This window comes from Tachypleus tridentatus, chromosome 1 (genome assembly GCF_004210375.1).
Source record: "Tachypleus tridentatus isolate NWPU-2018 chromosome 1, ASM421037v1, whole genome shotgun sequence".
Lineage (NCBI taxonomy): Eukaryota > Metazoa > Arthropoda > Merostomata > Xiphosura > Limulidae > Tachypleus > Tachypleus tridentatus.
Genome location: NC_134825.1, coordinates 12,676,583 through 12,704,241, shown reverse-complemented (window position 1 = coordinate 12,704,241; position 27,659 = coordinate 12,676,583). Strand labels below are relative to the sequence as shown.

General features: G+C 33.1%; 1 pseudogene across 1 annotated transcript in view; it reads left to right on the top strand.

The window, feature by feature from the left end:
- Positions 1-25,131, top strand: part of LOC143224911 (sodium- and chloride-dependent GABA transporter 1-like) — a 47,583-nt pseudogene extending 22,452 nt beyond the window's left edge. Inside the window, exons 7-13 of the transcript XR_013013516.1 lie at positions 5,059-5,183; positions 9,801-9,913; positions 10,074-10,205; positions 17,934-18,036; positions 18,360-18,460; positions 19,182-19,349; positions 21,552-25,131. The product of XR_013013516.1 is annotated as a sodium- and chloride-dependent GABA transporter 1-like (transcript). The remainder of the gene's footprint in view (positions 1-5,058; positions 5,184-9,800; positions 9,914-10,073; positions 10,206-17,933; positions 18,037-18,359; positions 18,461-19,181; positions 19,350-21,551) is intronic.
- Positions 25,132-27,659: the final 2,528 nt, after the last annotated feature.

The window sequence follows — 27,659 nt, the reverse complement described above, 5'->3', positions numbered from 1 at the left end:
TCACTGATACAGTTATATATAAAGGACCTTGCATGTCACTTCACTGATACAGTTATAGATAAAGCATCTTGTATGTCACTTCACTGATACAGTTATAGAGAAATGACCTTGTATGTCACTTCACTGATACAGTTATAGAGAAATGACCTTGCATGTCACTTCACTGATACATTTATAGATAAAGCATCTTGTGTGTCACTTCACTGATACAGTTATAGATAAAGGAACTTGTATGTCACTTCTCTGATACAGTTATATATAAAGGACTTTGTATGTCACTTCACTGATACAGTTATAAATAAAGCATCTTGTATGTCACTTCACTGATACAGTTATAGATAAAGGACCTTGCATGTCACTTCACTGATACAGTTATAGATAAAGCATCTTGTGAGTCACTTAACTGATACAGTTATATATAAAGGGCTTTGTATGTCACTTCACTGATACAGTTATAGATAAAGCATCTTGTGAGTCACTTCACTGATACAGTTATATATAAAGGACCTTGTATGTCACTTCACTGATACAGTTATATATAAAGGACTTTGTATGTCACTTCACTGATACAGTTATAGATAAAGCATCTTGTATGTCACTTCACTGATACAGTTGTAGACAAAGGACCTTGTATGTCACTTCACTGATACAGTTATAGATAAAGCATCTTGTGTGTCACTTCACTGATACAGTTATAGATAAAGCATTTTGTATGTCACTTCACTGATACAGTTATAGATAAAGCACCTTGTATGTCACTTCACTGATACAGTTATAGATAAATGACCTTGTATGTCACTTCACTGATACAGTTATAGATAAAGCACCTTGTATGTCACTTCACTGATACAGTTATAGATAAATGACCTTTATGTCACCCCACTGATACAGTTATAGATGAAGGACCTTGTATGTCACTTCACTGATACAGTTATAGATAAAGGACCTTGTATGTCACTTCACTGATACAGTTATAGATAAAGGACCTCGTATGTCACTTCACTGATACAGTTATAGATAAAGCATCTTGTGTATCACTTCACTGATACAGTTATATATAAAGGACCTTGTATGTCACTTCACTTATACAGTTATAGATAAAGGACCTTGTATGTCACTTCACTGATACAGTTATAGATAAAGCATCCTGTGTATCACTTCACTGATACAGTTATATATAAAGGACCTTGTATGTCACTTCACTGATACAGTTATAGATAAAGCATCTTGTATGTCACTTCACTGATACAGTTATAGATGAATGACCTTGTATGTCACTTCACTGATACAGTTATAGATAAAGGACCTTGCATGTCACTTCACTGATACAGTTATAGATAAATGACCTTGTATGTCACTTCACTGACACAGTTATAGGTAAAGAACATTGTATGTCACTTCACTGATACAGTTATAGATAAAGGACCTTGTATGTCACTTCACTGATACAGTTATAGATAAAGCATCTTGTGTATCACTTCACTGATACAGTTATATATAAAGCATCTTGTATGTCACTTCACTTATACAGTTATAGATAAAGGACCTTGTATGTCACTTCACTGATACAGTTATAGATAAAGCATCTTGTGTATCACTTCACTGATACAGTTATATATAAAGGACCTTGTATGTCACTTCACTGATACAGTTATAGATAAAGCATCTTGTATGTCACTTCACTGATACAGTTATAGATAAAGCATCTTGTATGTCACTTCACTGATACAGTTATAGATGAATGACCTTGTATGTTACTCCACTGATACAGTTATAGATAAAGGATCTTTATGTCACTTCATTGATACAGTTATAGATAAAGGACCTTGTATGTCACTTCACTGATACAGTTATAGATAAAGGACCTTGTATGTCACTTCACTGATACAGTTATAGATAAAGGACCTTGCATGTCACTTCACTGATACAGTTATAGATAAAGGACCTTGTATGTCACTTCACTGATACAGTTATAGAAAAGGACCTTGTATGTCACTTCACTGATACAGTTATAGATAAAGCATCTTGTGAGTCACTTCACTGATACAGTTATATATAAAGGACCTTGTATGTCACTCCACTGATACAGTTATATATAAAGGATTTGTATGTCACTTCACTGATACAGTTATAGATAAAGCATCTTGTATGTCACTTCACTGATACAGTTGTAGACAAAGGACCTTGTATGTCACTTCACTGATACAGTTATAGATAAAGCATCTTGTATGTCACTTCACTGATACAGTTATAGATAAAGGACCTTGTATGTCACTTCACTGATAGAGTTATAGATAATGGACCTTGTATGTCACTTCACTGATACAGTTATAGATAAAGCATTTTGTATGTCACTTCACTGATACAGTTATAAATAAATACCTTGTATGTCACTTCACTGATACAGTTATAGATTAAGCATATCCAACCATTAGCGTTTAACTTAAATAACGTCACAAATAAAAACTGTGAGAAATAATATAGTTAAATGTGAGACTTTCGTCAGTAAAATGCTTATATATGCACCAAAAACATAAAATAGAACAAAGCTAAAGAATTTATAGATGAATATGCATTAATCAATCCATCCAAATTCATACCTAAATAGGATAAAAAAAAGGCTTAGGTGGTATGAGTTTATTGTGTTATGGTAGTGATCGTAATAAAGGTTTATTTTCAACACTAATGTTGTATCGTAATGGATAATGAGGTGTGTCCACAGAGGCGTTGTTTTCATTTCCATAATGAGAGTAGATTACAATATCACTGATGTTTAAAGGCGAAATCCATCAATATCTTTGGATTCTGAATTCATGTGGCACGTTATTTTGGGAACGTTATTGTTTGTGGGCGTTATGTTGTGACGGTCAATCCCACTACTTGTTGGTAAAATTTGGCGGTGGGTAGTGATGACTAGCTGCCTTCCCTCTAGTCTTACACTGCTAAATTAGGGACGGATAGCGCAGATAGCCCTCGTGTAGCTTTGCGCGAAATTTCAAAGCAACTAACCAAACAAGTCAAAATTGTTATGTATAAAAATATATTTATCTTACAGAACAATAAATCTGTTTGGTGAAATGGTAACAAGTTTGGGTTGTTAAGGTCTTATAAGGCTCCTGTTTCTTGGTAGAACATTGATAAATGGTTGCACGTTTTTAAGAGAAGAGAGGAGAGCTTACTACATTTAATTTCTACGTGAATTAATCTGTTAATAGTCCGTTTGTTAAATGTGGGAAAATTATACTAAAAGGATCTGTAAGTATCTTCAGAAGGTTCCAGATAGTCTGCATGCTTGAGAATAAGAGGAGATGATAAGATCACATTTACACATACATACCTTTCAATTGAGTAATTTCACGGTCGTAGAAGTACTGACTTAACGTCAACTGTATTTCACTGATAAGTACACAGAAGGTTAAATATTTCAGTGTTGTTTTAGGTTGAGGAATGATTCGTGAGCGTTTTTAAATAATTTCATTCAAGCATTACATGCAAGACTATACAATACTTCAATACTTGAACACATTACACCCAAAACATTTATTATGATACTGTATTTCATGTAATACCTAGGTATATAGTATGCATTGTTTTAAACGAAATTGCAAGAAATTAAATGCGAAAAGCAGATGGTGTCGAAAATGCTCGATTTTGTCCACTTGACATTCCATTTAATGAGCTGAAAATGAAAGCAAAAATTAAAGACATATGAAAATCAAACACAATCATCTATTAGAGCAAAAAATTATCTACCAAATGACATGAAATATTTTGCGAAAGCGTTTCATTTATGAATTTTTTTTAACTTGAAAAAACGCTCACGAATTATTCCTCAACCCAATACTTAATAAGATTATTTCCTGTTATACTTTATAATTTATTATTATTAATATTTTTCACAAGATGGTGATACCAGCATTGTATACCCCCCCCCGCCACATCGGGTTATCTGCTTTGTCTATCGAGGGGAATTTAGCCCCTGATTTTAACATTGTAAATAAATCCGAAGACATATCGGAAGGGGGGCTATTGCTATTAATTTTGGAGTAATATCAAACATTTGAAAAGTTTAATCGACTTCATTTTGTCTGGAAAATTAAAACTTTTATAAATATTTGAGCTAAAACTGTTTAAGTGACAAGAGAAAGCTAAAGGCGGCAAAGAAGTTTATATCATTTTGAATATAAAATAAACTACTTTTCCTTCTTCTTACTGTTATTAATTTGCAAATATTTTAAAGCTGTCATAAATGTTTATGAAGCCGTTTATCATATCTTCAGTTAGGAAGGGACTTTGTATGCCTGATAATAATGAATACAAAGGATATAAAATCAAATCAGCATTAAATCAGAACTATTGAGGCATTAAAAAAGTAAATTATAATTAATCAAAACGAAGTAATTTAGCATAATGGGAAATAACTGATACACAAAACTAGTATAGAATCTAAAATTTGATAACACATGCTATCTACTTTGTTTGATAACTAACGTGTAATGGGGCTTATATTTAATTTAATAGAACAGACTATCTGACGAAAAGATCATTCGGTTAGGCCCGAAATGACCTGCTGGTTAGAGCACTCGATTTGTGATCTGAGAGTAACGAGTTCAAATTCTTTGTCGCACCAAATATGCTCGCCTTTTCACCTGCGGAGGTGTTATAATGTAACAGTCAATACCACTATTCGTTGGTAAAAGAGTGAGCGGTGGGTGGTAAAGTGCAGATTTGCGCAAAATTAAAAAATAACAAAAATAATTATTGATTTTAGTACTTCAGAATAAAGGTAATTGAAATACTCCAATTTCTGCTTAAAATATTATTTCTTTGTGTTTATAAAACATGTTTAACTAGATCTTTCTCCATAATTTATCTTTACATTTGGTTTCATTAAGAATATATTTAAGGACTGATGTGCATAGAGTTTAAAATTTAAAGATTTGATTCAGTTGAATATTTTTGAAATGAAAATAAATTATTCTTATTGCTAATTTGTAAGCTGAAAGTGAAAGAAAAATATGAAATCTTTTGCTACTTTTGTTTTGTTTTAACTTCTAGGGATGCTTTAGTCGTTTCGTGTATCAATTCAGGGACGTCTATGTTTTCTGGATTTGTCATCTTCTCTGTAGTTGGGTTCATGGCACATGAGCAACATAAACCAATCGAAGAAGTCGCTGCCTCAGGTAGGTAGACAATTTAGCTATTTTATTCATTTCGTTTTCTCATTTCGTACTTCACGTTTCTAACGCCAGATGGCAGTGCCAGCCAAGTGCCAGTTGATTGGCCATTAGATTGAAACTAACCTCGGCTTGAAACAACCTATGGCAAGCATCTAACTAACATGAAATTTTCCTATAATAAAGATAGTTATTCTTAAGAAATTATAGTTCCAAGTGAAGCATGTTCACCACTCATCTTTAACTTCATTATGTGTTATCGTAATTAGATGGCTGTTGTTTGATATGAAGCAAATTTATACATCACTTGAATTATTCCTTTCTCTAAAACGATCACTTACTTTAAAAGAATGTTTTCACATTTAAATCAATCAAGTATTATTATGAGGAAAAATAAGGGATTCAAAGTAACATTTATAAGTAAATAACTCGAGTATGAGGCATTTAGCTAAAACTTTTCAAAGTTTTTTTTTTACTTCATTTAAAATAGTTTTCAACTTTCAACGTACACCTTACCTCATCACTCTTAAGGAAGTTATCCCAGGAACCCCACCCTGAGAACTGGCAGAACAATATAATGTATCAATGTAATATTATCGATTCTTTCTAAACGATCGGTTAAAACCATGGTTAAAACTTAAAATATTGTAAAATTCAACACGCCTTTCAGAAATAATAAAATTGTTCATTTGTTACAATAAAATATTGATAATAAAAGTGAAGACATCTGTTTTGTTTGTACTTCAGTTAAATTCTACGTAATCGTCACCTTGCAGAACTACAAAGAAATCGAAAGTAAACAACGCGAACCACTGTTTCTACTGTTTTGAGAATATACGTGTGTAACACGAAAACATTCATTTATAAATTATAAATTTTTGCAACTACGTACAAATTATTTTGTGTTGTGGATGAGAATATAATTTTGTTATTTCTGTATCTATGTGGAGTTGTGTTTGACACGTACTTAACTGAGTTACTATTAAATTAACAGATTTGCAAAATTCGTAATTCAATTCCTAGTGGTGAACTCAATACAGATTGTCTATCGTGTAGCTTTGCACTTGAAACAGCAATAAACTGTTTTGCCAACTGGCACTGCTACCTGGCGTCATGGATGATATGATAGCTTTTCATCGATCATATTCAGAATGTTCTTCTACCTGCGTCACTTGTAACATTTATTGGAATAATATCCCTCAGAAAAGACTTTAGAGGAATAGTGAAGCTACATATAAATGAGCCAATGAATGATGAGAGAGGGAGATACAGTGAATCAATAGCATAAACGATTAGTGAAGCTACACATAAATGAGCCAATGAACGATGAGAGAGGGAGATACAATGAATCAACAGCATAAACGATTAGTGAAGCTACACTTAAATGAGCCAATGAATGATGAGAGAGGGAGATACAGTGAATCAATAGCATAAACGATTAGTGAAGCTACATATAAATGAGCCAATGAATGATGAGAGAGGGAGATACAGTGAATCAATAGCATAAACGATTAGTTAAGCTATATATAAATGAGCCAATGAATGATGAGAGAGGGAGATACAGTGAATCAATAGCATAAACGATTAGTGAAGCTACACATAAATGAGCCAATGAACGATGAGAGAGGGAGATACAATGAATCAACAGCATAAACGATTAGTGAAGCTACACTTAAATGAGCCAATGAATGATGAGAGAGGAGATACAGTGAATCAATAGCATAAACGATTAGTGAAGCTACACTTAAATGAGCCAATGAATGATGAGAGAGGAGATACAGTGAATCAATAGCATAAACGATTAGTGAAGCTACACTTAAATGAGCCAATGAATGATGAGAGAGGGAGATACAGTGAATCAATAGCATAAACGATTAGTGAAGCTACACTTAAATGAGCCAATGAATTATGAGAGAGGGAGATACAGTGAATCAATAGCATACACGATTAGTGAAGCTACACATAAATGAGCCAATGAATGATGAGAGAGGGAGATACAATGAATCAACAGCATAAACGATTAGTACGAAATGTAAAAGTAGGAAACAGAATATACATGCCTTGCAAAAGTATTTACTCTACCGGTGAAGTTGCATTTTGAGGAAATACAAGTAATGCAAACAAGGAACTTGTTTTTTTTTTATACTCTAATGGTAACATTGTTATATGTGAGGGAGGTATAATGCCAGCAAAACCTGTAAAGAAAACACATAAACTAAAATTTGCAGATTTCTTAAATATTTAGTCCCTAAGTCAGTAATTGGTGGAAGCATCTTAGGTAACAAATACTGCTGTGAGTTTCTTTGATAGATCTCTGGAAGCTTTGCACAATGAGATGGTGTAATTTTTGGCCGTTTTTTCTAGAAATATTGTTTAAATTTTGACAAGATCTTCGGAGTCGTTGATGGATTGCAATTTTCATGTCTCGCCATAAAGTGTCCATTGGATTCAAGGTAGGGACACTCCAGGATATTCACTTTCTTCTTTTGAAATCACTCAAGTGTGGCTTTATCGTTGTGCTTTGAGTCATTGTCTTACTTGAATGTGAATTTCTGATCCAGGTTTAGATCCTTGACTGATGCAAGCAGGTTTTCCTCTAGGATTCGCCTGTACATTGCATCATCCATCTTTCCCTCAATCCTGACAAGCTTCCCATTTCCTGGTGAAGAGAAGCATCCCTTTAACGTAGTAATCCTACTGCCATTCTTGACAGTTGGGATGGTGTTAACTGGGTGATGTGCTGTTTTAGCTTCCGCCAGATATCTTGAATTTAAACAAAAAAACTCAATTTTTTTCTCTTCTCACCATAATATTTTCTGCCACATATCTGCTGCATCATTTTCGTGCTTTATCATAAACTGTATACGATATTTAAGATCATTCTTTATCAATAATGGCTTTTTTCTTGCCACTCGCCCATACCGACCAGCTTTGTGTATGGACCGGTATACTATTAATATATGGACACTAATTTTTATCACATACATGGAGCTTTAAAAATCTTTCAAAATCACTACTGGTTTCGTAGTGTTATCTCTAACTAGTTTCCTTCTTGTCCAGCTACTTAGTTTAGAATGACGACCTGATCTGGGTATAGACCGGGTGGTATGAAGTACATTTCATTTTTAATTCTGGACTTCACCGTATTCAAAGGGATAATTAGAGATTTTGAAATTTTTTCTTGTAAACATCTCCTGATCAGTGTTTCTTTATCACTTTAGCCCTGACGTGTTTGGAAAACTCCTTGGTTTTATGGTTGGTTTATCGTATCACTATGCGTGTCATGGTTTGAACAGATAGATTTACACTGAACTCAAGTTACACGACTTTGACTACACACAGACAGTTTGTTTGTTTTTGGAATTTTGCACAAAGCGACATGAAGGCTATCTGCGCTAGCCGTCCCTAATTTAGCAGTGTAAGACTAGAGGGAAGGCAGCTAGTCATCACCACCCACCGCCAACTCTTGGGCTACTCTTTTATCAACGAATAGTGGGATTGATTGTCACTTATAACGCCCCCACGGCTGAAACTAATCTCTTGTACTTTAACTGATTGAAGTTTGAGATAGCAAAGGGCTTTAATACTTATGCAATTGAAAAAATTCTACTTTTCTTTGAAAATCTAACTTATTTAAATAATATCAGTGCTTTCTAGCTTTATCAATATGGAGTAGATTATGTAAATATTAAGTTCCATTCGAAAGTTTCATGACTGCAAAATTAGACGAAAACAAAATATGGAAATTTTGTATATATCTAAATCAATGAATTTTCTAAAAACACTCACAATGACTTGTCCTTACTAAAGATCGCTGAAAACATCGAATTTACTTTAGAAGTCTAAAACTAAACATTTTATTTATATAAAATAAAGCCCGAGTTTTAGATTCCATATGAATAAAAGTAATAACACAATTAGATAAAAATGTTATTTATTTTAAAATTTCAATGAGCGCAGAAGTCTCAAATAATCAAAAGAAATAACAGTGACAACAGTCTTAATATATCTGTATGCATATTTTATATTTGGTTACTACATTCAAAGCACAACTCAAGTATATCTTTATTTCCTTCTTATCTTTATTGGAAGACAAGGAAGAGAAGACTACATACCTGAAGCAAGTTAAACAAAAATGGATCTTTTTTCATGTTTTATTGTTGTGGTTTTATTGGAGTTGTGCATGGTTTAGTGATTAATGTGACAGGGTCCATGACTGAAGACTGTGTTCTGACTTTCAGCTGTGTATTCGCTCTGAAAGTACAGTAATAGTGAATTTTGTGATTAACTTCAAAAGCTGGACAAATTTATTGTGACAGCAAATACTGCTGGCAAGCTGCCTTACGTCTGGTCAACAGTTCGACATTGGTAGCTATTATACCCGATCTATAAGAGTATCTTACCTGTTCCTTTAGGCCATGTGCAGTTCAGGTAAAGAGACGTCTGTTGTTACTCTTATAAGAATTTTTTTTTATTTTTGCAATATATTATTTAGTTAATAACGTTCATTTGGAAACATTCAGTAGTCAAATATTAAATTAAAAGTAATAATGCAAGTACTGATATCCTTTATAATAATTATCTTCTTAGAATCTATTAGAAAACATTTAATTCTATTTTTAGGTCCTGGTTTGGCTTTTCTTGCTTACCCGTCTGCGACCATGAAGCTACCTATATCTCCACTTTGGGCAGTTCTGTTTTTCTTGATGATAATGATGCTAGGCCTAGACAGTCAGGTAGAGATGTCTCTTTTTTTGGTATAATGAATGTATTTGAATCTCATTATATATGTAAATATTCAAATAAAACGTCGATTTGATTTTGAATAAAAACATCTTTTTCGCAAAATAATTCTGATTATTAGCATTTGATCTTTAATTTTCTTTCTTTTTTCAGTTCTGTACTATGGAAGGATTTATTACAGCCGTAGTGGACGAATGGCCGCGACTTTTGCGCCCTCACAAGGAGATTTTTATTGCTGTAGTTTGTCTGATATCATACATCATTGGACTGGGCTTTGTGTCTCAGGTTTATTCAAATTATTAATTAATTCGTTTGCAGCTATCGTGGTATCTGCGCGACGTGCCGCAAGAGGACGCTACATTTGTAGCGAACTCTGATATTGGTGAGATGACGATGTCACTATAGATGATGACGTCCACAAAGTGGCACAAGAGGGCGTGTTGCTAGGCCACCATGAAAAGCAGACATGAGTCATAGTTCCACCAAAAGGAGTTACAGTTATTATGAGATCATCATACGTTTCAACATATAATCAATGGCTGGATTTGATTAGGTTCTAAAGTCGGGCCCGACATGGCGTTAAGGCGTTCGACTCGTAATCTGACGGTCGCGGGTTCCAATCCCCATCGCACCAAACACGCTCGCCCTTTCAGCTGGGGGATCGTTATATGTGACGATCAATCCCACTATTCATTGATAAAAGAGTAGCCCAAGAGATGGCGGTGTGTGGTGATGACAAGCTGCCTTTCCTCTAGTCTTACACCGCTAAATTAGGGACGGCCAGCGCAGATAGCTCTGGTGTAGCTTTGCACGAAATTCCAAAAACAAAACAAACTAACATTTATAGTCGATTTATGTATAATTCACTAACACAAATTCACAAATAATTCTAAAAAGGGTGTTTATTTAGATCTCTAAATAATTTCACATTAACTGGTTATTAGTTATTAAGAGTAGTGTCTCTATAAATAGAGATGATGAACTCATTGCCCAATGTATCAACAATCACTAGATTTAACTATATATACATATACATATATATATAAATATTATTGTTTTGACTTAATAGAAAGCTCTCGATACAATACGTATATTTAAAACTTCTGTTGGCCCAACCAAAGTAAGGCTTTTGTTTACATAAACCAGAAATTATATTTCCGTATATTTCACTTAATCTTCTTAGTTTTCCAAATGAACATAAGGACCTTTGATTATAAATCAAGTGATTATTTCAAAGATTTTCGATAACATGATTTGTTTTTTGTCACTTAAACATTATAGAATCCTTATGTATAAAACATGATGCATTATAGGCATCATATTTTATGAATGTACTGGGTTAGCTTTTTAGTGCAAAATATAATTTGCATGTTAAATTATCAAATCGTTCAATATTTAAAAGCATTAGCTGTGTCAAAAACTTTTCAACAGTACATGAAATGTGATAGGAGCACTTTTAACATTTAGAAATAGTAAAATAAAAAAGAAATGTATGTCATACTATCAGAGTTAGATGCACTAAGTTTTAGTTTTGAAAATATGACATAAGATCATTCAAATAAGGAAAAGATAGTTTCTTACAGGCTAAACTGTAACTATTAGTTGTATAACTAAATCTGATATACTTAACGTGTTGAAAAATTATTCTAAACTGATTGTTTTAAAGTATGATTGTTTTTTTGTTTATAAACTAATATTGTGTGTATGTATGCGTGATAAGAGGAGGCTGGCCGTGTCACGACCTTTGTAATTCCTAACAATGTTTATCGAAAGTATCTGGAATATATATTACGTTATTTTTTAAAGTACAAGAACTATTTATTACCATTCAAAAACTATATACAACACTACATGCTGAGTTGGAATGAACGTAATTTGAAGAAAGGCTGATCCAGTAAATTTATCAAGTATGATGCTTATAGAACCTAAAGTTTGTAAGTACGGATTCTGTAATGTTCAACTGAAAAGACAGTTCATGTTACCGAAAATCTTTCAAATGATCGCTTGATTTATAACTAAAGGTCCTTATATTCATTTTGCGAATACGTTTAGGTAAAAATATACAGAAATATAACTTGTGGTTTGTAGAAAGAAAAGCTTAACTTTTATTATGTGAATAAAAACATCAAAAAGAAATACTGTATCTAGAACTTTTTACTATATTAAAACAATAACGGTTTTATATGTAACTGGATTTAGATATTGTTGAAACATTGAGACAATCAGCTTATCATCTTCCATTTATTGAAGAATTCCTCTTAGTATTTAGTTTTATAAATAACACAAAGACAAACAAGTGAAACAGTATACTTTATGTAAACTTATTTAGAAATTTAAATAAGCATCCTTTTCAGGATAGTGATTTATATATAAAAGGTCACAAAAAATGAAAAATTGCAATTAAATATAAAAATAATGTTTTATATATAAACGGACTGTAGAACATAATTAAATATAACCAATGATTCCATATTTAGATATTTATGATGATGATTTCATCATAGTTGTAGTCCCATTTCATGGCAGTCCAGCAACGTGTCTCCTGGTGCCACTTTGTGGATGTCATCGTCTTTATTGACATCATTTTCTGAATGCCAGAGGTCGATACACATGTGTCATTTTCTAGCGGCACTTCGGTAACTAGTTTTGTTGTCCTAGTGATAAAGAAGTTAAAATATTTATGTAAGGCATTTTTAGAAACCATGCTTACTCAAATACATCCCAGTATAGACACTTCAAAACGATCACACTTGTAAATCAATTACTAAAATACTTTGAGAGAACTGAAAAATAAACACATTAAGAACATAGATTACCCAGAATACTTGTACACATTGAACAATGGCTAAATGTAACCCCCCCTCCAATGTCTTAGCGATAGCCACGAAGGCTTATAATGCTAAAACTCAGCTTCAGATATTTGTGGTTGGCACAATGTAGGTAGTCTATGGTATACCTTGGTGCTTAAGTAGAAATAAACAAACTGTAATGCTTTCTTATCACATTTGGAGGCGAATTATGATAAATGTATTTCGAAGCACAACATTCATGACAAACCATCACTAAACATAATTGACTGGCTGGTTTTAAAGCCCAAATATAGATACTTGAGTATAGCATCGTAAGTTTGCACACCTACAACTGACCCACTGAGGGGAGGAGAAACATTGCTTATAGACATGTAGACTTGAGGATATTTATGAACAGACTAAGACAAGATGTTCTTTTGACTTAGCGTAAACATTCAAATGTTTTCATCTAGTCAAAAATGCTCCTCATGTTTACCACAGCACATTATACATCTTAGCTACTGTTGACCATCAACAAATTTAGTGCTCTTTGTTTACAAGAGGGTGAAGAGAAGAATCTTACATTTCCTGACATTCTAGAAGCCTTTTCGCAAATTCCTTTGTTTCACAACTAAAGAAGTTTAGAAAGTTACAGAAAAGTCTGATGCAATATTGTTACATAAAAGCAACTTTAATGTTCATGTTCTGAAGGTGTTGCAATATTGTTACATGAAAGCAACTTTAATGTCCATGTTCTGAAGATGTTGCAATATTGTTACATGTAAGCAACGTTAATGTCCACGTTTTGAAGGTGTTGCAATATTGTTACATGAAAGCAACTTTAATGTCCACGTTCTGAAGATGTTGCAATATTGTTACATGAAAGCAACTTTAATGTCCATGTTCTGAAGATGTTGCAATATTGTTACATGTAAGCAACTTTAATGTCCACGTTCTGAAGATGCTGCAATATTGTTACATGAAAGCAACTTTAATGTCCATGTTCTGAAGATGTTGCAATATTGTTATGTGAAAGCAACTTTAATGTTCATGTTCTGAAGGTGCTGCAATATTGTTACATGAAAGCAACTTTAATGTCCATGTTCTGAAGATGCTGCAATATTGTTACATGAAAGCAACTTTAATGTCCACGTTCTGAAGATGTTGCAATATTGTTACATAAAAGCAACTTTAATGTTCATGTTCTGAAGGTGTTGCAATATTGTTACATGAAAGCAACTTTAATGTCCATGTTCTGAAGATGTTGCAATATTGTTACATGTAAGCAACGTTAATGTCCACGTTTTGAAGGTGTTGCAATATTGTTACATGAAAGCTACTTTAATGTCCACGTTCTGAAGATGTTGCAATATTGTTACATGAAAGCAACTTTACTGTCCATGTTCTGAAGATGTTGCAATATTGTTACATGTAAGCAACTTTAATGTCCACGTTCTGAAGATGCTGCAATATTGTTACATGAAAGCAACTTTAATGTCCATGTTCTGAAGATGTTGCAATATTGTTATGTGAAAGCAACTTTAATGTTCATGTTCTGAAGGTGCTGCAATATTGTTACATGAAAGCAACTTTAATGTCCATGTTCTGAAGATGCTGCAATATTGTTACATGAAAGCAACTTTAATGTCCACGTTCTGAAGATGTTGCAATATTGTTACATGAAAGCAACTTTAATGTCCATGTTCTGAAGATGTTGCAATATTGTTACTTGAAAGCGACTTTAATGTCCATGTTCTGAAGATGTTGCAATATTGTTATGTGAAAGCAACTTTAATGTTCATGTTCTGAAGGTGCTGCAATATTGTTACATGAAAGCAACTTTAATGTCCATGTTCTGAAGATGCTGCAATATCGTTACATGAAAGCAACTTTAATGTCCATGTTCTGAAGGTGCTGCAATATTGTTACATGAAAGCAACTATAATATTCATGTTCTGAAGATGCTGCAATATTGTTACATGATAGCAACTTTAATGTTCATGTTCTGAAGGTGCTGCAAATTTTTTACATGAAAGCAACTTTAATGTCCATGTTCTAAAGGTGCTGCAATATTGTTACATGAAAGCAACTTTATTGTTCATGTTCTGAAGGTGCTGCAATTGTTTTTACATGAAAGCAACTTTAATGTCCATGTTCTGAAGATGCTGCAATTTTTTTACATGAAAGCAACTTTAATGTCCATGTTCTGAAGATGCTGCAATATTGTTATGTGAAAGCAACTTTAATGTCCATGTTCTGAAGATGCTGCAATATCGTTACATGAAAGCAACTTTATTGTTCATGTTCTGAAGGTGCTGCAATTGTTTTTACATGAAAGCAACTTTAATGTCCATGTTCTGAAGATGCTGCAGTTTTTTTTACATGAAAGCAACTTTAATGTCCATGTTCTGAAGGTGCTGCAATATTGTTACATGAAAGCAACTTTAATGTCCATGTTCTGAAGGTGCTGCAATTTTTTTACATGAAAGCAACTTTAATGTCCATGTTCTAAAGGTGCTGCAATATTGTTACATGAAAGCAACTTTATTGTTCATGTTCTGAAGGTGCTGCAATTGTTTTTACATGAAAGCAACTTTAATGTCCATGTTCTGAAGATGCTGCAATTTTTTTACATGAAAGCAACTTTAATGTCCATGTTCTGAAGGTGCTGCAATATTGTTACATGAAAGCAACTTTAATGTCCATGTTCTGAAGATGCTGCAATATTGTTATGTGAAAGCAACTTTAATGTTCATGTTCTGAAGATGCTGCAATATTCTTACATGATAGCAACTTTAATGTTCATGTTCTGAAGATAATTGCTTTTTCGATTTCTTGAGCATTACATTACATGTTCCAGCAACATATTTTTACGTGTTCATGTTTAAACAGTGAATTGTCTGTATACCAACGACTATCAACGGTAAGTTTACATTGTTGCAAAGCTAAAATACAGGATTTTTGAATTCCCTGCGGGGGACAAAGAAACCAGCCAGTTGTGGTTTGCTTTAAAAGAAACAAAGACCCCTAACCCCTGACAGTTTCTAAACAAAGACCCCTAACCCCTGAGAAGCTGCCCGCGGTGAGAGATGTTTAATATACACCAACCTCACAGTGTTATTGCTCATTCATTGTTACTTTCAATTCAATGAACAGTGTTTATGTAAACCTATGGAATCTTAACACTTAAATCTGACGTTAGTGAACAATATCTGATTATGCCTTACCTAACTCAGACTCTGTGAGTGTTACTTAAAACTTCAGTGATTTAATTACACATAATTTATATTAATCGTTGATCGAAACTTGCAAACTTTTATACAAATAAATAAAAATGACGAAATAATCGTAGAATATTCTACGAATTTAGTTACTAAAATGTGCAAGAAGTTCGTTCAAACGGAAATGTTCGTTAATGTTTTTTAATTGTGTTGTAAATATCAGATAGAATAGAAAGCAGATCGTGAATGAGAGAAGAGGTTTTCTCGTTGTCCTAGGTTTATTACACTTTTCTTTTTAAATAATCGATGATTTAGAGATATTACGATAAGCTTCATTTTATCTTTTCCAATCCAATCTTATCGATAAATGTTGTAAATGTGACTAGATAGGTAGTTGTAGGAACTATATATTATTATTCAAATTAAGTGAAACACTAGAAACGTCGTGTTGTAGAGATTAGAGTGTCCCTACCTGCATTATATTAATAGTAAAGGGTAATGGTATAAGGAATACGGGTTATCAAGTGTAGATGATGTGGATTACCTTATGTAGCGATCAGGGTTGCTTTGTGTAGGCGGTGTACATTATCCAGTGTAGATTATGTGGTTTGCCTAGTGAAGCCAACGTAGGTTATTCAGCGTAGACGACGTGGGTTATCCAGTGTAGCTGATATGAGTTACACATTGTAGATGATGTGGGTTATCCATTGTAGCTGATAAGGGTTAACCATTGTAGATGATGTGGGCTATCTAGTGTAGCTGGTATGGGTTATCCATTGTAGATGATGTGGGCTATCCAGTGTAGCTGGTATGGGTTACCTAGTTTAGATGATGTGGGCTATTCAGTGTAGCTGATATGGGTTATCCATTGTAGATGATGTGGGCTATTCAGTGTAGCTGATATGGGTTACCTAGTGTAGATGATGTGGGTTATCCAGCGTAGTTGATATGAGTTACCCAGTGTAGATGTTGTGGGCTATCGTTATCCAGTTAGGCTTTGTGAGTTATCCAGTGTAGCTAACATGGGTTACCCATTGTAGAGGATGTAGGTTATTCATTGTAGAGGATGTGGGTTATCCAGTGTAGGTGATATGGGTTACCTAATGTAGATATTGTGGGTTATCGTTATCTAGTTAGGCTATGTGGGTTATCCATTGTAGATGATGTGGATTATCCAGTGTAGACGATGTGGGTTATCCAGTGTAGACGACATAGATTACCTAATACAGGCAATGTGAGTTAGCTGATACATGTGATCTACTTTATTAGTTTTGGATCATGCTAGTTACACACAACTATAATTCTGTATTGAAGATTAAGAGTTTTATTCCAGTAATCATTCAACATACTAAAATACCTTCACATGTTGGTTCTGGTGAGAAGATGAGATTCTCACAGAACATAAACAAGAAGGGAGAAAAGGCGGAACTTTCTATATTAATAAAACGCCTAAGAAACTGTGTATGATATGGAATACTTCTGCGTTTAGTTTGGTTTGGTTGTTGCTGAATACAAACCTACATAATGGGCTGTACATGTATGTGCTCCGTCCACCATAAGTATCAAAACCATGTTTTAGTATCGTAAGCCTACAAACTTACCGCTGAGTTAGTGGGAGACTTGCTTTTTGGAATATTTGGTATTACCTTTTCCTAAGATTAACATTTAAAGTATCTAGTTATTTAATGGTGTTTTTTGTATTTTTATTGTATTTATTCTACAATTATTTATCTTTATATGGACAAGTATGAAAACAGCAACACTGTGATACGATTAATTTATGTTCTTCATTATTTTTTCTCTAAATTTAGATATCGTGTTTTTAATTAATACGTGTTCTCAAAATCGAAGACAATATTTTTCACCACCAGCAGAATATGTGTGTGTGTGTGTATATATATATAATTGCTGGACAACATTTGAAACGGTAGTTCACTTACATTGATCCGTTGTTTGAATTGAGGTATAAAGCTGGTTATAACGCGAAGTTTTTATTTCACAAGGGTGGTATGTATGTATTCCAACTCTTCGAATACTACGCAGCCAGTGGGTTTTCTCTGTTGTTCCTCATTTTCTTCGAAGTGGTATCTATCTCGTGGTCATATGGTAAGCCTCATTATTTTGTTATATTTAGAGTGAAGTGACCCATTGTATGTATAAAGATGGTTTAGAAGTGATAACAAACACGATATTTTATTTTAAAAAAACATTGTACGTAAAAGATATGATTCGTTCATATTTTCTTTAATTCGCTATAGTAGTTACAATGTTCATCTGTAGTTAACTCTTTGCCTCGATAACAATTGTTGATTTATTATGGTGGCAGCAGAATTAATTTTTTATGAAAGTGAGATGAACATTCGCAGTAAAAGAGAGTAAATATATTAATGAACAATTAAAATCGTTTCTCTGTTTTGATGTTTATTTAGGAGTAAATAATTTCTTCAATGATCTGAAAGGAATGATTGGATATTACCCATGCTTGTGGTGGAAACTGTGCTGGGTATTCTTTACTCCAGCAATCTGTGCGGTAAGTACATCATCAATATAACCCATATTTATTTACGTGTAAATAACTTATTCAGTTATCTGAAAGGAATGACTTGATATTACCCATGCTTGTGGTGGAAACTATGCTGGGTATTCCTTACTCCAGTCTTCAATCTAACCCACGTGGCGTGTTATGTTCACCACTGATCTTGAGACAACTTAACTCAAGGACTTAAATTTGTTGAAGATGTTACGACTGTGCAGCACTTTGCTAATATGGGTAGTTATCCTTAATATGTGTATATACTTGTCTTTCAAAACGGTATAACGTCAAGGTTATGACAATTACTACCACTTAACTATGAAATATATTATGGTGTTAAAGATTATTGGATACACTTGAAAATACAGAGCTTAGATAGCTATAGTGAATTACGTAAGGCGTACTAAGAGTGTTACCTAGCAAACCATTGGATAAACAAAACACGAGTGCTAAGCCTACCTAGAAGTTTTGAAACATTTTAGTATGGAAGTGTTGAAGTACATATGGAATACCATGAAGACAACTAATTGTTTGTAAACATTCCATGAAATATGAAATTAGATTTATATTATATTACACAGTTAAGACTTTTTTTTTAAATAAGACGTAAATAAGAGAACTGATATGAAAGAATTCATAAAATAATTAAATTAATAATAATTATTTATCTAAAGTCACTTACTCGGCCAACAAATTATTTTTTTCCCTTTTTGTTCAGGGCGTATTTTTGTTCAGCTTAGTTCAGTATAAACCTTTGGATTACATTGGATACGTGTATCCCTGGTGGGGACAGATGATTGGTTGGATGTTAGCCTTATCTACAATGTTATGCATTCCGGGATACGCAAGTTATAAAGTTATTGTAACTCCGGGAACTTTCAAAGAAGTGAGTAAGGTGGTTTGACATATTTCTGTATTGGTATAAAAAATCTTTTTGGTGACGACTGTTTTTGAAACCTTAAAATATTAAACTTTAGAAAAAGTATTTCATGTTAACTAGTACAAAAACTAACACTAGTACTAATATGGGTACACAAAAACTAACACTAGTACTAATATGGGTACACATAAACTAACACTAGTACTAATATGAGTACACATGAACTAACACTAGTACTAATATGGGTACACATAAACTAACACTAGTACTAATATGGGTACACATAAACTAACACTAGTACTAATATGGGTACACATAAACTAACACTAGTACTAATATGGGTACACATAAACAAACACTAGTACTAATATGGGTACACATGAACTAACACTAGTACTAATATGGGTACACATAAACTAACACTAGTACTAATATGGGTACACATAAACTAATACAAACACTAACGTGGGTACACATAAACTTATAAAAATATTAATATGGGTATACATAAACTAATACAGACACCAATGTGGGTACACATAAGCTAATACAAAGACTAATATGGGTACACATAAACTTATAAAAATACTAATATGAGTATACATAAACTACTACAGACACCAATGTGGGTACATATAAACTAATACAAACACTAATATGGGTACACATAAACTAATACAGACACTAATGTGGGTATACATAAACTAAAGCTAACACTAACAATGTACGGTATGTTATAATATATATATCTGTATATATTTATAAACAAAAGCTGTGTTTTGACAATTAAAGTAAGACTAATAAAACTTTTAAAGTCATCTTTCTCATTTGCCATTAGAACAATAACCCTAAAACTTATTAATATTTTTAAATTGTATGTGTGTACATTCCTTTGACGTACCCCACTAAATACACAAGTAAACTTTTAAAATATTCTTTTACTTGACACAGACAAAAAGTGCAAAGTTTTTATACAAAGATTTATTAATAAAATTGTTTTAAAATACGGAAAACATTTTAATTATTTAATGTCACAAATAGAAATATTTTGTTGGAAATTTTGGTATTTAAGCCTTGCTCAGTGAAAAGCTTCAGGGTTTATTACACTATGATTTGGTATTACATTCTTGATGTGGGCAGAGCGCACATAGAAAATAAAGGACTCAGATTTTATTGTATAGATTACATTCTTTGTTTCGTCTTACTTTTAACCTCGCTATCTTTCTGAGGTATTGATACATCTCTCCAAACAGCATATCCATTAGAGGGTCCTCAATAAGCATAGTATTCTTATAAGGGTTGCACCTAGCTTATATTAAATTTCCTCTTCATAATATGGGTTTTAATGTTCTTTGTTATCAACCTGATTGGTATTGGTACTTTCAACATGATTGGCAGCTTATGCACATGTCGACTAACTGGCTAGGATCGAGATATCTACGATTAAGACATAATTTATTAATTTTTTATCAGAGGGAAAGCAGCTAGCCAGCAGTAACCGCCAATACAACGGCTTTGTGCAGCTCATGAAACCAAATAAAGAGATTGACTGCCACTTTTATAACGCGCCCACAGCTGAAAATTCAGAGCGTATTGAACAGTATTGCTTCGAACGTTGAACATAATAATATGCAACCTGAGACATTAACCATTATGGCCACGCCTTGCACTTTAATTAGTACAATAAGCAGAATAAGCAATCTGCTATTTTTAACCTTGTTATCAACAACTTGGAAACTGTATAGGTTCAAAGTTTCATAGTTTAGTTTTCATTAAAGACTGCATGAGATAACGGTGCTTCATGGAATGGAACTGTAATTTTCAATCCAAATAACACTAACTTTGGGCTATTAACAAAAAGGAGAGGAGACAGCCAATAGCATCCGCCTTCTCAGGGTCCTGGTCTGACTGTTTGAACCGTATAAGAGGTTCACTGCCACCTATAACGCAACCATAGTGGAAAGTATGAATCATATCAAGTGGCATTACATATCGAACCTTGGACCATTCGATCTGCAGCGAATTACAATAATCACTGAGCCATACATACCCTGCCTCGATTACTCACGAGGAACTTCTCTGAGTAGTGATTCGTGATAATAAATTGTACTCTTATTATTTTCTAATTATTTAGCTGGTGTTCACGCGACAGTGATTTTTAAATATTCGTGATATGTGATTATTAACAAATTTTATTTACACTTCCAGCGTTGTAAGAAGCTGTTCCGACCGGACATTGATATCCAGACAGAAATAATAGAAAGAAAACTACGAGAGGGCGGCACGTCATCAACAACGGCAGTTTGAATTGCCACCAAAATGACAAACTGAGTTTGTGGGGGAGACGTGGATAACTATTGGCAAAATAATGTAGAAAATTCGTAAATCAAATGAAAGCCTATTTATAGAGTGATGTTTCGAAAACTTACTGTAGGATTGTAGCCAACGGATATATATGGATAGCACTTAAAGCTTCCCTTTTAGCTCTTAGATGGCGCCCAAGGTTCAACGACTGAACTAATTTGGTCCTAGGGACCGTACTTAAATTCAATGAAACATCTTTTAGATAACATACACGAAGTGAATTTATAAATCTTTATAAAATTTTTCATAGTATTTCATATATATATATATATACGTATTTCAATATATAATATTTAGATGAATAGGTACATGAATATTGTGATTCATTGAAACAGAGAACTTCCATATACCGCGCTGATAATTAACTCAAGTAGCTTATATACTCTTCGTATAATCAGATTTTTAGCTCATTTTGTACGTGTTTTGTTACTACATAAGTAAAGAAGCATGAGGAACCGCTATTGTGTAGTTTGTTGTAAACAGTGGAACGTTACATGTATTATGAGAATCTAAATCATTACTTATAGGTCACTATTAGCTCAGTCATGCCATAGCACGTGAAGTTTCGTTTATTGTGAACGTAAAACGTTGTATATTCCAAGATGGGTTGTTTATTGTTAGAACAAAATTTATTCTTAACTTTGAAATATTACATGCCCCATGAAATGCAGCTTACTGTCATAGCTGGGGCTTCACGTAATTCACGAGATTGTAGATTATTTTACCATTGAATGCCATGTAATCCACGAAATTGAATTTATTTTTGAGAGTGAAATGTCACACATAACAGCACGTGTGATTTATTGTGAACAGTTTATTGTGAATATTAAAACTTCACTTATGCCCAGTTTATCATGAATTGTGAAACGTCACATATCACAGCAAGTGAACTTTATTTTAAAATTTGGAACAATGAACAACCCACGATGGATAATTTATCCTAAGCGATGAATGTCACGTGCTACTCGACAGGTGAAATATGTATATATCAAATCACGTGTGCGTTAATGCTTTTATTTAGCAATATTTAGTTAAGATAAAGCGTCACCTGTCACATCGCGTGTACTTAACGTAAGTAGTAAAGTATCACTTACCACACGAACGCACTTTATCCTAACTAGTAAAGTGATACGTAACATATGACGTGTATAGGTTTGTGTTGTGTGTGGTTATGTTTTGCCGCAACGTTGCGACTAGTATATGTATAAACAGTGTATGTGTGTATTTGTACTGTGATTCCGTTCTTGTTTCCAGGTTATTATGTCGCTCTGCATAATGCTTTGTTCAGATAGAGTGTTTGTTAGAAGATATCAGAGATCAAATCAAAGTTAGAAGTTTTTTAAGCATCTTTCAACTTTAACCTTTTGCACTCTTCCTTTTAGCTAAACGTACGAATGTGGATGAACAAACTATAAAATATATAAATCAAAGTTTAGGGTCAGATGTCTTTCTCAAGTCATAGGTTTTTACTGTTAGTTTATTGTTAAAACTTCTTATAGTTGGACTGACTGTTGGAAATTGTATCGCACGTCAGTTTCTGACACCTAATTGTTTATTCTCTGCGATATTCCATGAACAGAATTACCACACTCTCTCTTCACGAAGTGTTTCGTTGGATAGTTTATAGGAATCACATATTCTTCAATAGTGAAATTGATTATTGCTTTGTCTCAAGTCACATGCAAACCATAAGTAGCAATATGTACGTGCATTGAAATGGAAGTTAATTTTTCCAATAAAAAATTCCATTGTTTTCATTCGTAGGATGTAAACCCATTATAATCGGCAAGCCCTCATTACCAGATATTGCCCACAACCAGTACTTCTATGGAAATATCCAACGACACCCCTGCAAGTGCATGACTGGTTCATTATTAACTACTCAGTTCATGTTTACGTGTTGAGTTGAGTCTTCCCTTCACACTCTATTTTGCATATATTTACTTTTGATATACACTGTTTTGTAAGCGTCCCTTCTTTACTTGTAGTTAGAAACAGTCCTTGAAACAATTTAAACTTAAACATACATCTCTAGCGAATCCTTTTGTTACATGCTATTAAGCAGTTTTATGGCTTGATATCTATTACAGCGTTCGTGCAAAGTTTACTGTGCAACATTTTCTATTTTGGAAAAGTGATGCAAGACGTCAGAAGAGAGTTTGTTTGAATGTAGTTATGAAGCCTTATATAAACACTGTTACTCTACTACGTTCGATTTATGTAGATGGTTTACATATCTCTCGATTGCGTTTAGCTAGTATAACAATTTCATCTATTTATAATATTGTCACGTGACTGATTGAAACAGATGAGCCAATAGGTACAATTAGAACAAAGCAGCTTATTGACTCGTGTGTTTTGGGATGATTTTATTTCAATTTCAAAGTTATTTAGCGTATTTATATTCACCTTTAATAATAATAAATTCTGGATGAGAATTTATTTGATAGTCTAAATAATGGAGTTCAAGGTGTTTAGCTTGTAAACCAGATGTTGAATAACGTGTTGTAAATTGATAGTAATAATTTACGCAAAGATAAATGTATATTGTTTGTGCGTGACATTATATTAGTTACAATATAGTTCAATATATCAACTGTTTCTTCGTGTTCTATGAAGCAAGTTATACGGGAACTGATTCATCATTAGACGATGCTAGTCTTCCATAAAACATTATTGTTAACATATCAATTAACAATTTTTACATATATATAAATTTATCTTATACATGTTCGTGTGTGTTATTAAACTTTACGAAAATCTTCAATGTTTGTTTCAATAATTCGGCATATAGCCGTAAATTTACAGTTTTAACCAAAAGTTCGTATGACTGTGCCACTAATTGATTACTTTAATATACAGGTGTATTTGATAAATAATACAATAAATATATTTAGTTTAAACCAGGACAAAATATTAAAAGAATAAAAATGAAAATTCCATTTTGAGCAAAGTGTCATCGGTACTTTTTCTTTAACTTTTTGAAATTAATTTGTTTGTTTATTATAAGTCATCTGCCACCTAGTGGGAAAGTGGTACGTCTGAAGGCTTATAACGCTAAAACAGGGTTTCAAACCCCTTAGTGAGCGCCGTACATGCAGCTCATTACGTAGTCTTCTGCTTAACGGCGACCAAGTCACAAACTGTAGGCCATGAGATGTAACAAACATTTCTAATTTGATTAACATTATTTTCAATTCAAACTGAACCAATATTTTGTTTTTATGAAGTCATGTGTAGCATATGGGAAACCTTTTCGACTACATAAAGTAGTAATTTTTAGTTGAGGTGAAAAACTTCCCTCAGAGCAGCTTCGAACGATGTATCTGCACGTGTTATTATTGGTATTGATGTTTATATATTAATTGTAGTGTGGTTTCTTTTGCTATTTTGTGAGATAATAAATTTGTTCTGGTTCATAAAACCTTGTTCTACTAATTATTGTTACTACGTCATTTTGCTAACACTGACTTTTTTTTTATTAATTATGAAATATCTTAAAGTTGTTTTTTAACAAAGTCATATTATAAAGAAATAACTTCCAATTATCTACAATTTAACAAACGAAGTCAATATTACTATATAAGTTCCATTTTGATTGCCTCTCAATGTCGTAGCATCGAGTCTGAGGTCTTATGGGTTTCAATACACGTGATGGATACAATAGACACAACCCATTATGCAGATTTATGCTTATTATAGAATGAAATAGACAATTTTAATTAGGGTAAATTGAAATAGCAATATATTTTGTTAAGTTTCCATACACTTACCTATTTTATGTTCAAACCTATGCACAAAGTTTCTCACGGCGTATTCAGCGTACACGAAAAAATAACGTTTAGCTTTTGTTGAAAAAGCTATTTACAGATTTCTAAAAATTAGTTTTAAAACTAAGTGAAGTAACTAATGAAATTAGTTTTAAAACTAAGCGAAGTCTTTGTTTTTTTTTTAATGTATTACATTTTGAGAAAGCTTCGGATGGATTTGTATGGTAAAACATTATGCTATCAGATATGAGTACTTCTTCAAAACGTATACGAATAGAATACTCACGATACATTTTCGAAAATAAGTAAATATTTTATTTATTGTTAACGACGTAACACGAGGAACTTTTGTTTTGATAACAGCATGGTGTAATAAAGACTAGAAGAACAACTGTTTTCTTACTTGAGAAATAACTATACACTTATAAAGGTTGAAAAGTTACATGAAACGCTATCAGCATGTATTTTCTTATTAGGTGGCTGTGAAACTTTCATTACACACCACAGAGTTGAAAATTATAATTTGATACGTTTCAATAAATATATTATTAGTTTATTAAGGACTAGAATAAATAATTCTTGTCTGCCAGCCGACGGCAAGAAACATCTCAATCACGACGTAAATGTAAATAACTTTCAAAGCTGTGGAGTTGAAAGCCAGGAGAAACAAAGAAACTATAATCACAAAAATCCATGTTACAGTGAACATTACTAACAACGTATTTATACAACAGTGTATTTTATCGAGTTTTGAAATATTTACGAGTGTTTGCAATCTTGTCCAAACTAAATCATGTATTAATAAACTTAATAATATTTGTCAAACAAACGGCGACGTTTATCAAGAATAACATTACTCACAGAGAATACGAACGTATAAGCCGTTTATTAAATCCAAGAATAACATTTACTCACAGAGAATACGAACGTATAAGCCGTTTATTAAATCCACGTGGTTTACCAATACATGAAAAATGAATATATTTTAATGTAATACAACAGCACAAAGTGCGAGTGTTATGTTATAAAAAACACGAATACTCACACACACATACAAAATAACAAATGAATATTAACTGCCTGGTGAGAGAATCATGCTATTTTAACGAACAAAGGCGAGTGACAAGTGAAAACTAATATCTGGACATTATCTTGGCTTCTTCACTTAGTTTGACATCAAAGATGCTTTAATCAACAGCTACTGTCCAGGAGACACGATTGCAAGTTAATATAGAAAATGCAGCCGAAACCTCTAAACGTATCTATATAGTAACTGTCAATTGTATTTATGTATCTTGCCCGGCATAGCCGAGCGTGTTAAGGCGTGCAACTCGTAATCTGAGGGTTGTGGGTTCGCATCCCGGTCGCGCCAAACATGCTCGCCTTTTCAGCCGTGGGGGCGTTATAATGTGACGGTCAATCCCACTATTCGTTGGTAAAAAGAGTAGCCCAAGAGTTGGCGGTGGGTGGTGATGACTAGCTGCCTTCCCTTTAGTCTTACACTGCAAAATTAGGAACGGCTAGCGCAGATAGCCCTCGAGTAGCTTTGTGCGAAATCCAAAAACAAACAAACAAAAGACTTATGTATCTATGTTTATTTGATCTTTAAATTCTTCTCAAAAATTTTAAAGCTACGACTTAAAATTCAGTACGTAGACCAGTGACTCTTATAGAATACATATAAAGACTGATTTTCCGAACAAAGTTGTAGGAGTATCCTAAAAACATCAGTGATCATGTGGTTTGAGGCCAGCTCTTCCGATTGGCTACATGATTTACGTCAAAACTGACATGGAAATACAAATATTAATTCAAAACAAAAAATATAATTTTTGTTGTTGAAATTTTTTTTAATTTTGTAAGAAAGTCTATACGAATAAAAAGGTTATTAGAACTCTCAGGATTGCTGAACTTCAAAACTGAAAAGGTTATGCAAATTAGCATTCAAAATACGTTGTGCAAATAATTTTGTGTAGTTTTGTGTAAGTAAAATATATGGTACCAAAAATGTCGCCCAGTGGTGTATCAGGCACATATCTCTAAGTATGAGAAACACCTCTCTGGATAAAATACTATACAAAAAAACTATGCTAACTCCTAGGTACATAAAAAGAACACACCTGATAACAATGGACTATAAAATTTGTTTATGTGTGTTATTTTAATTTTACGATAAGGATCA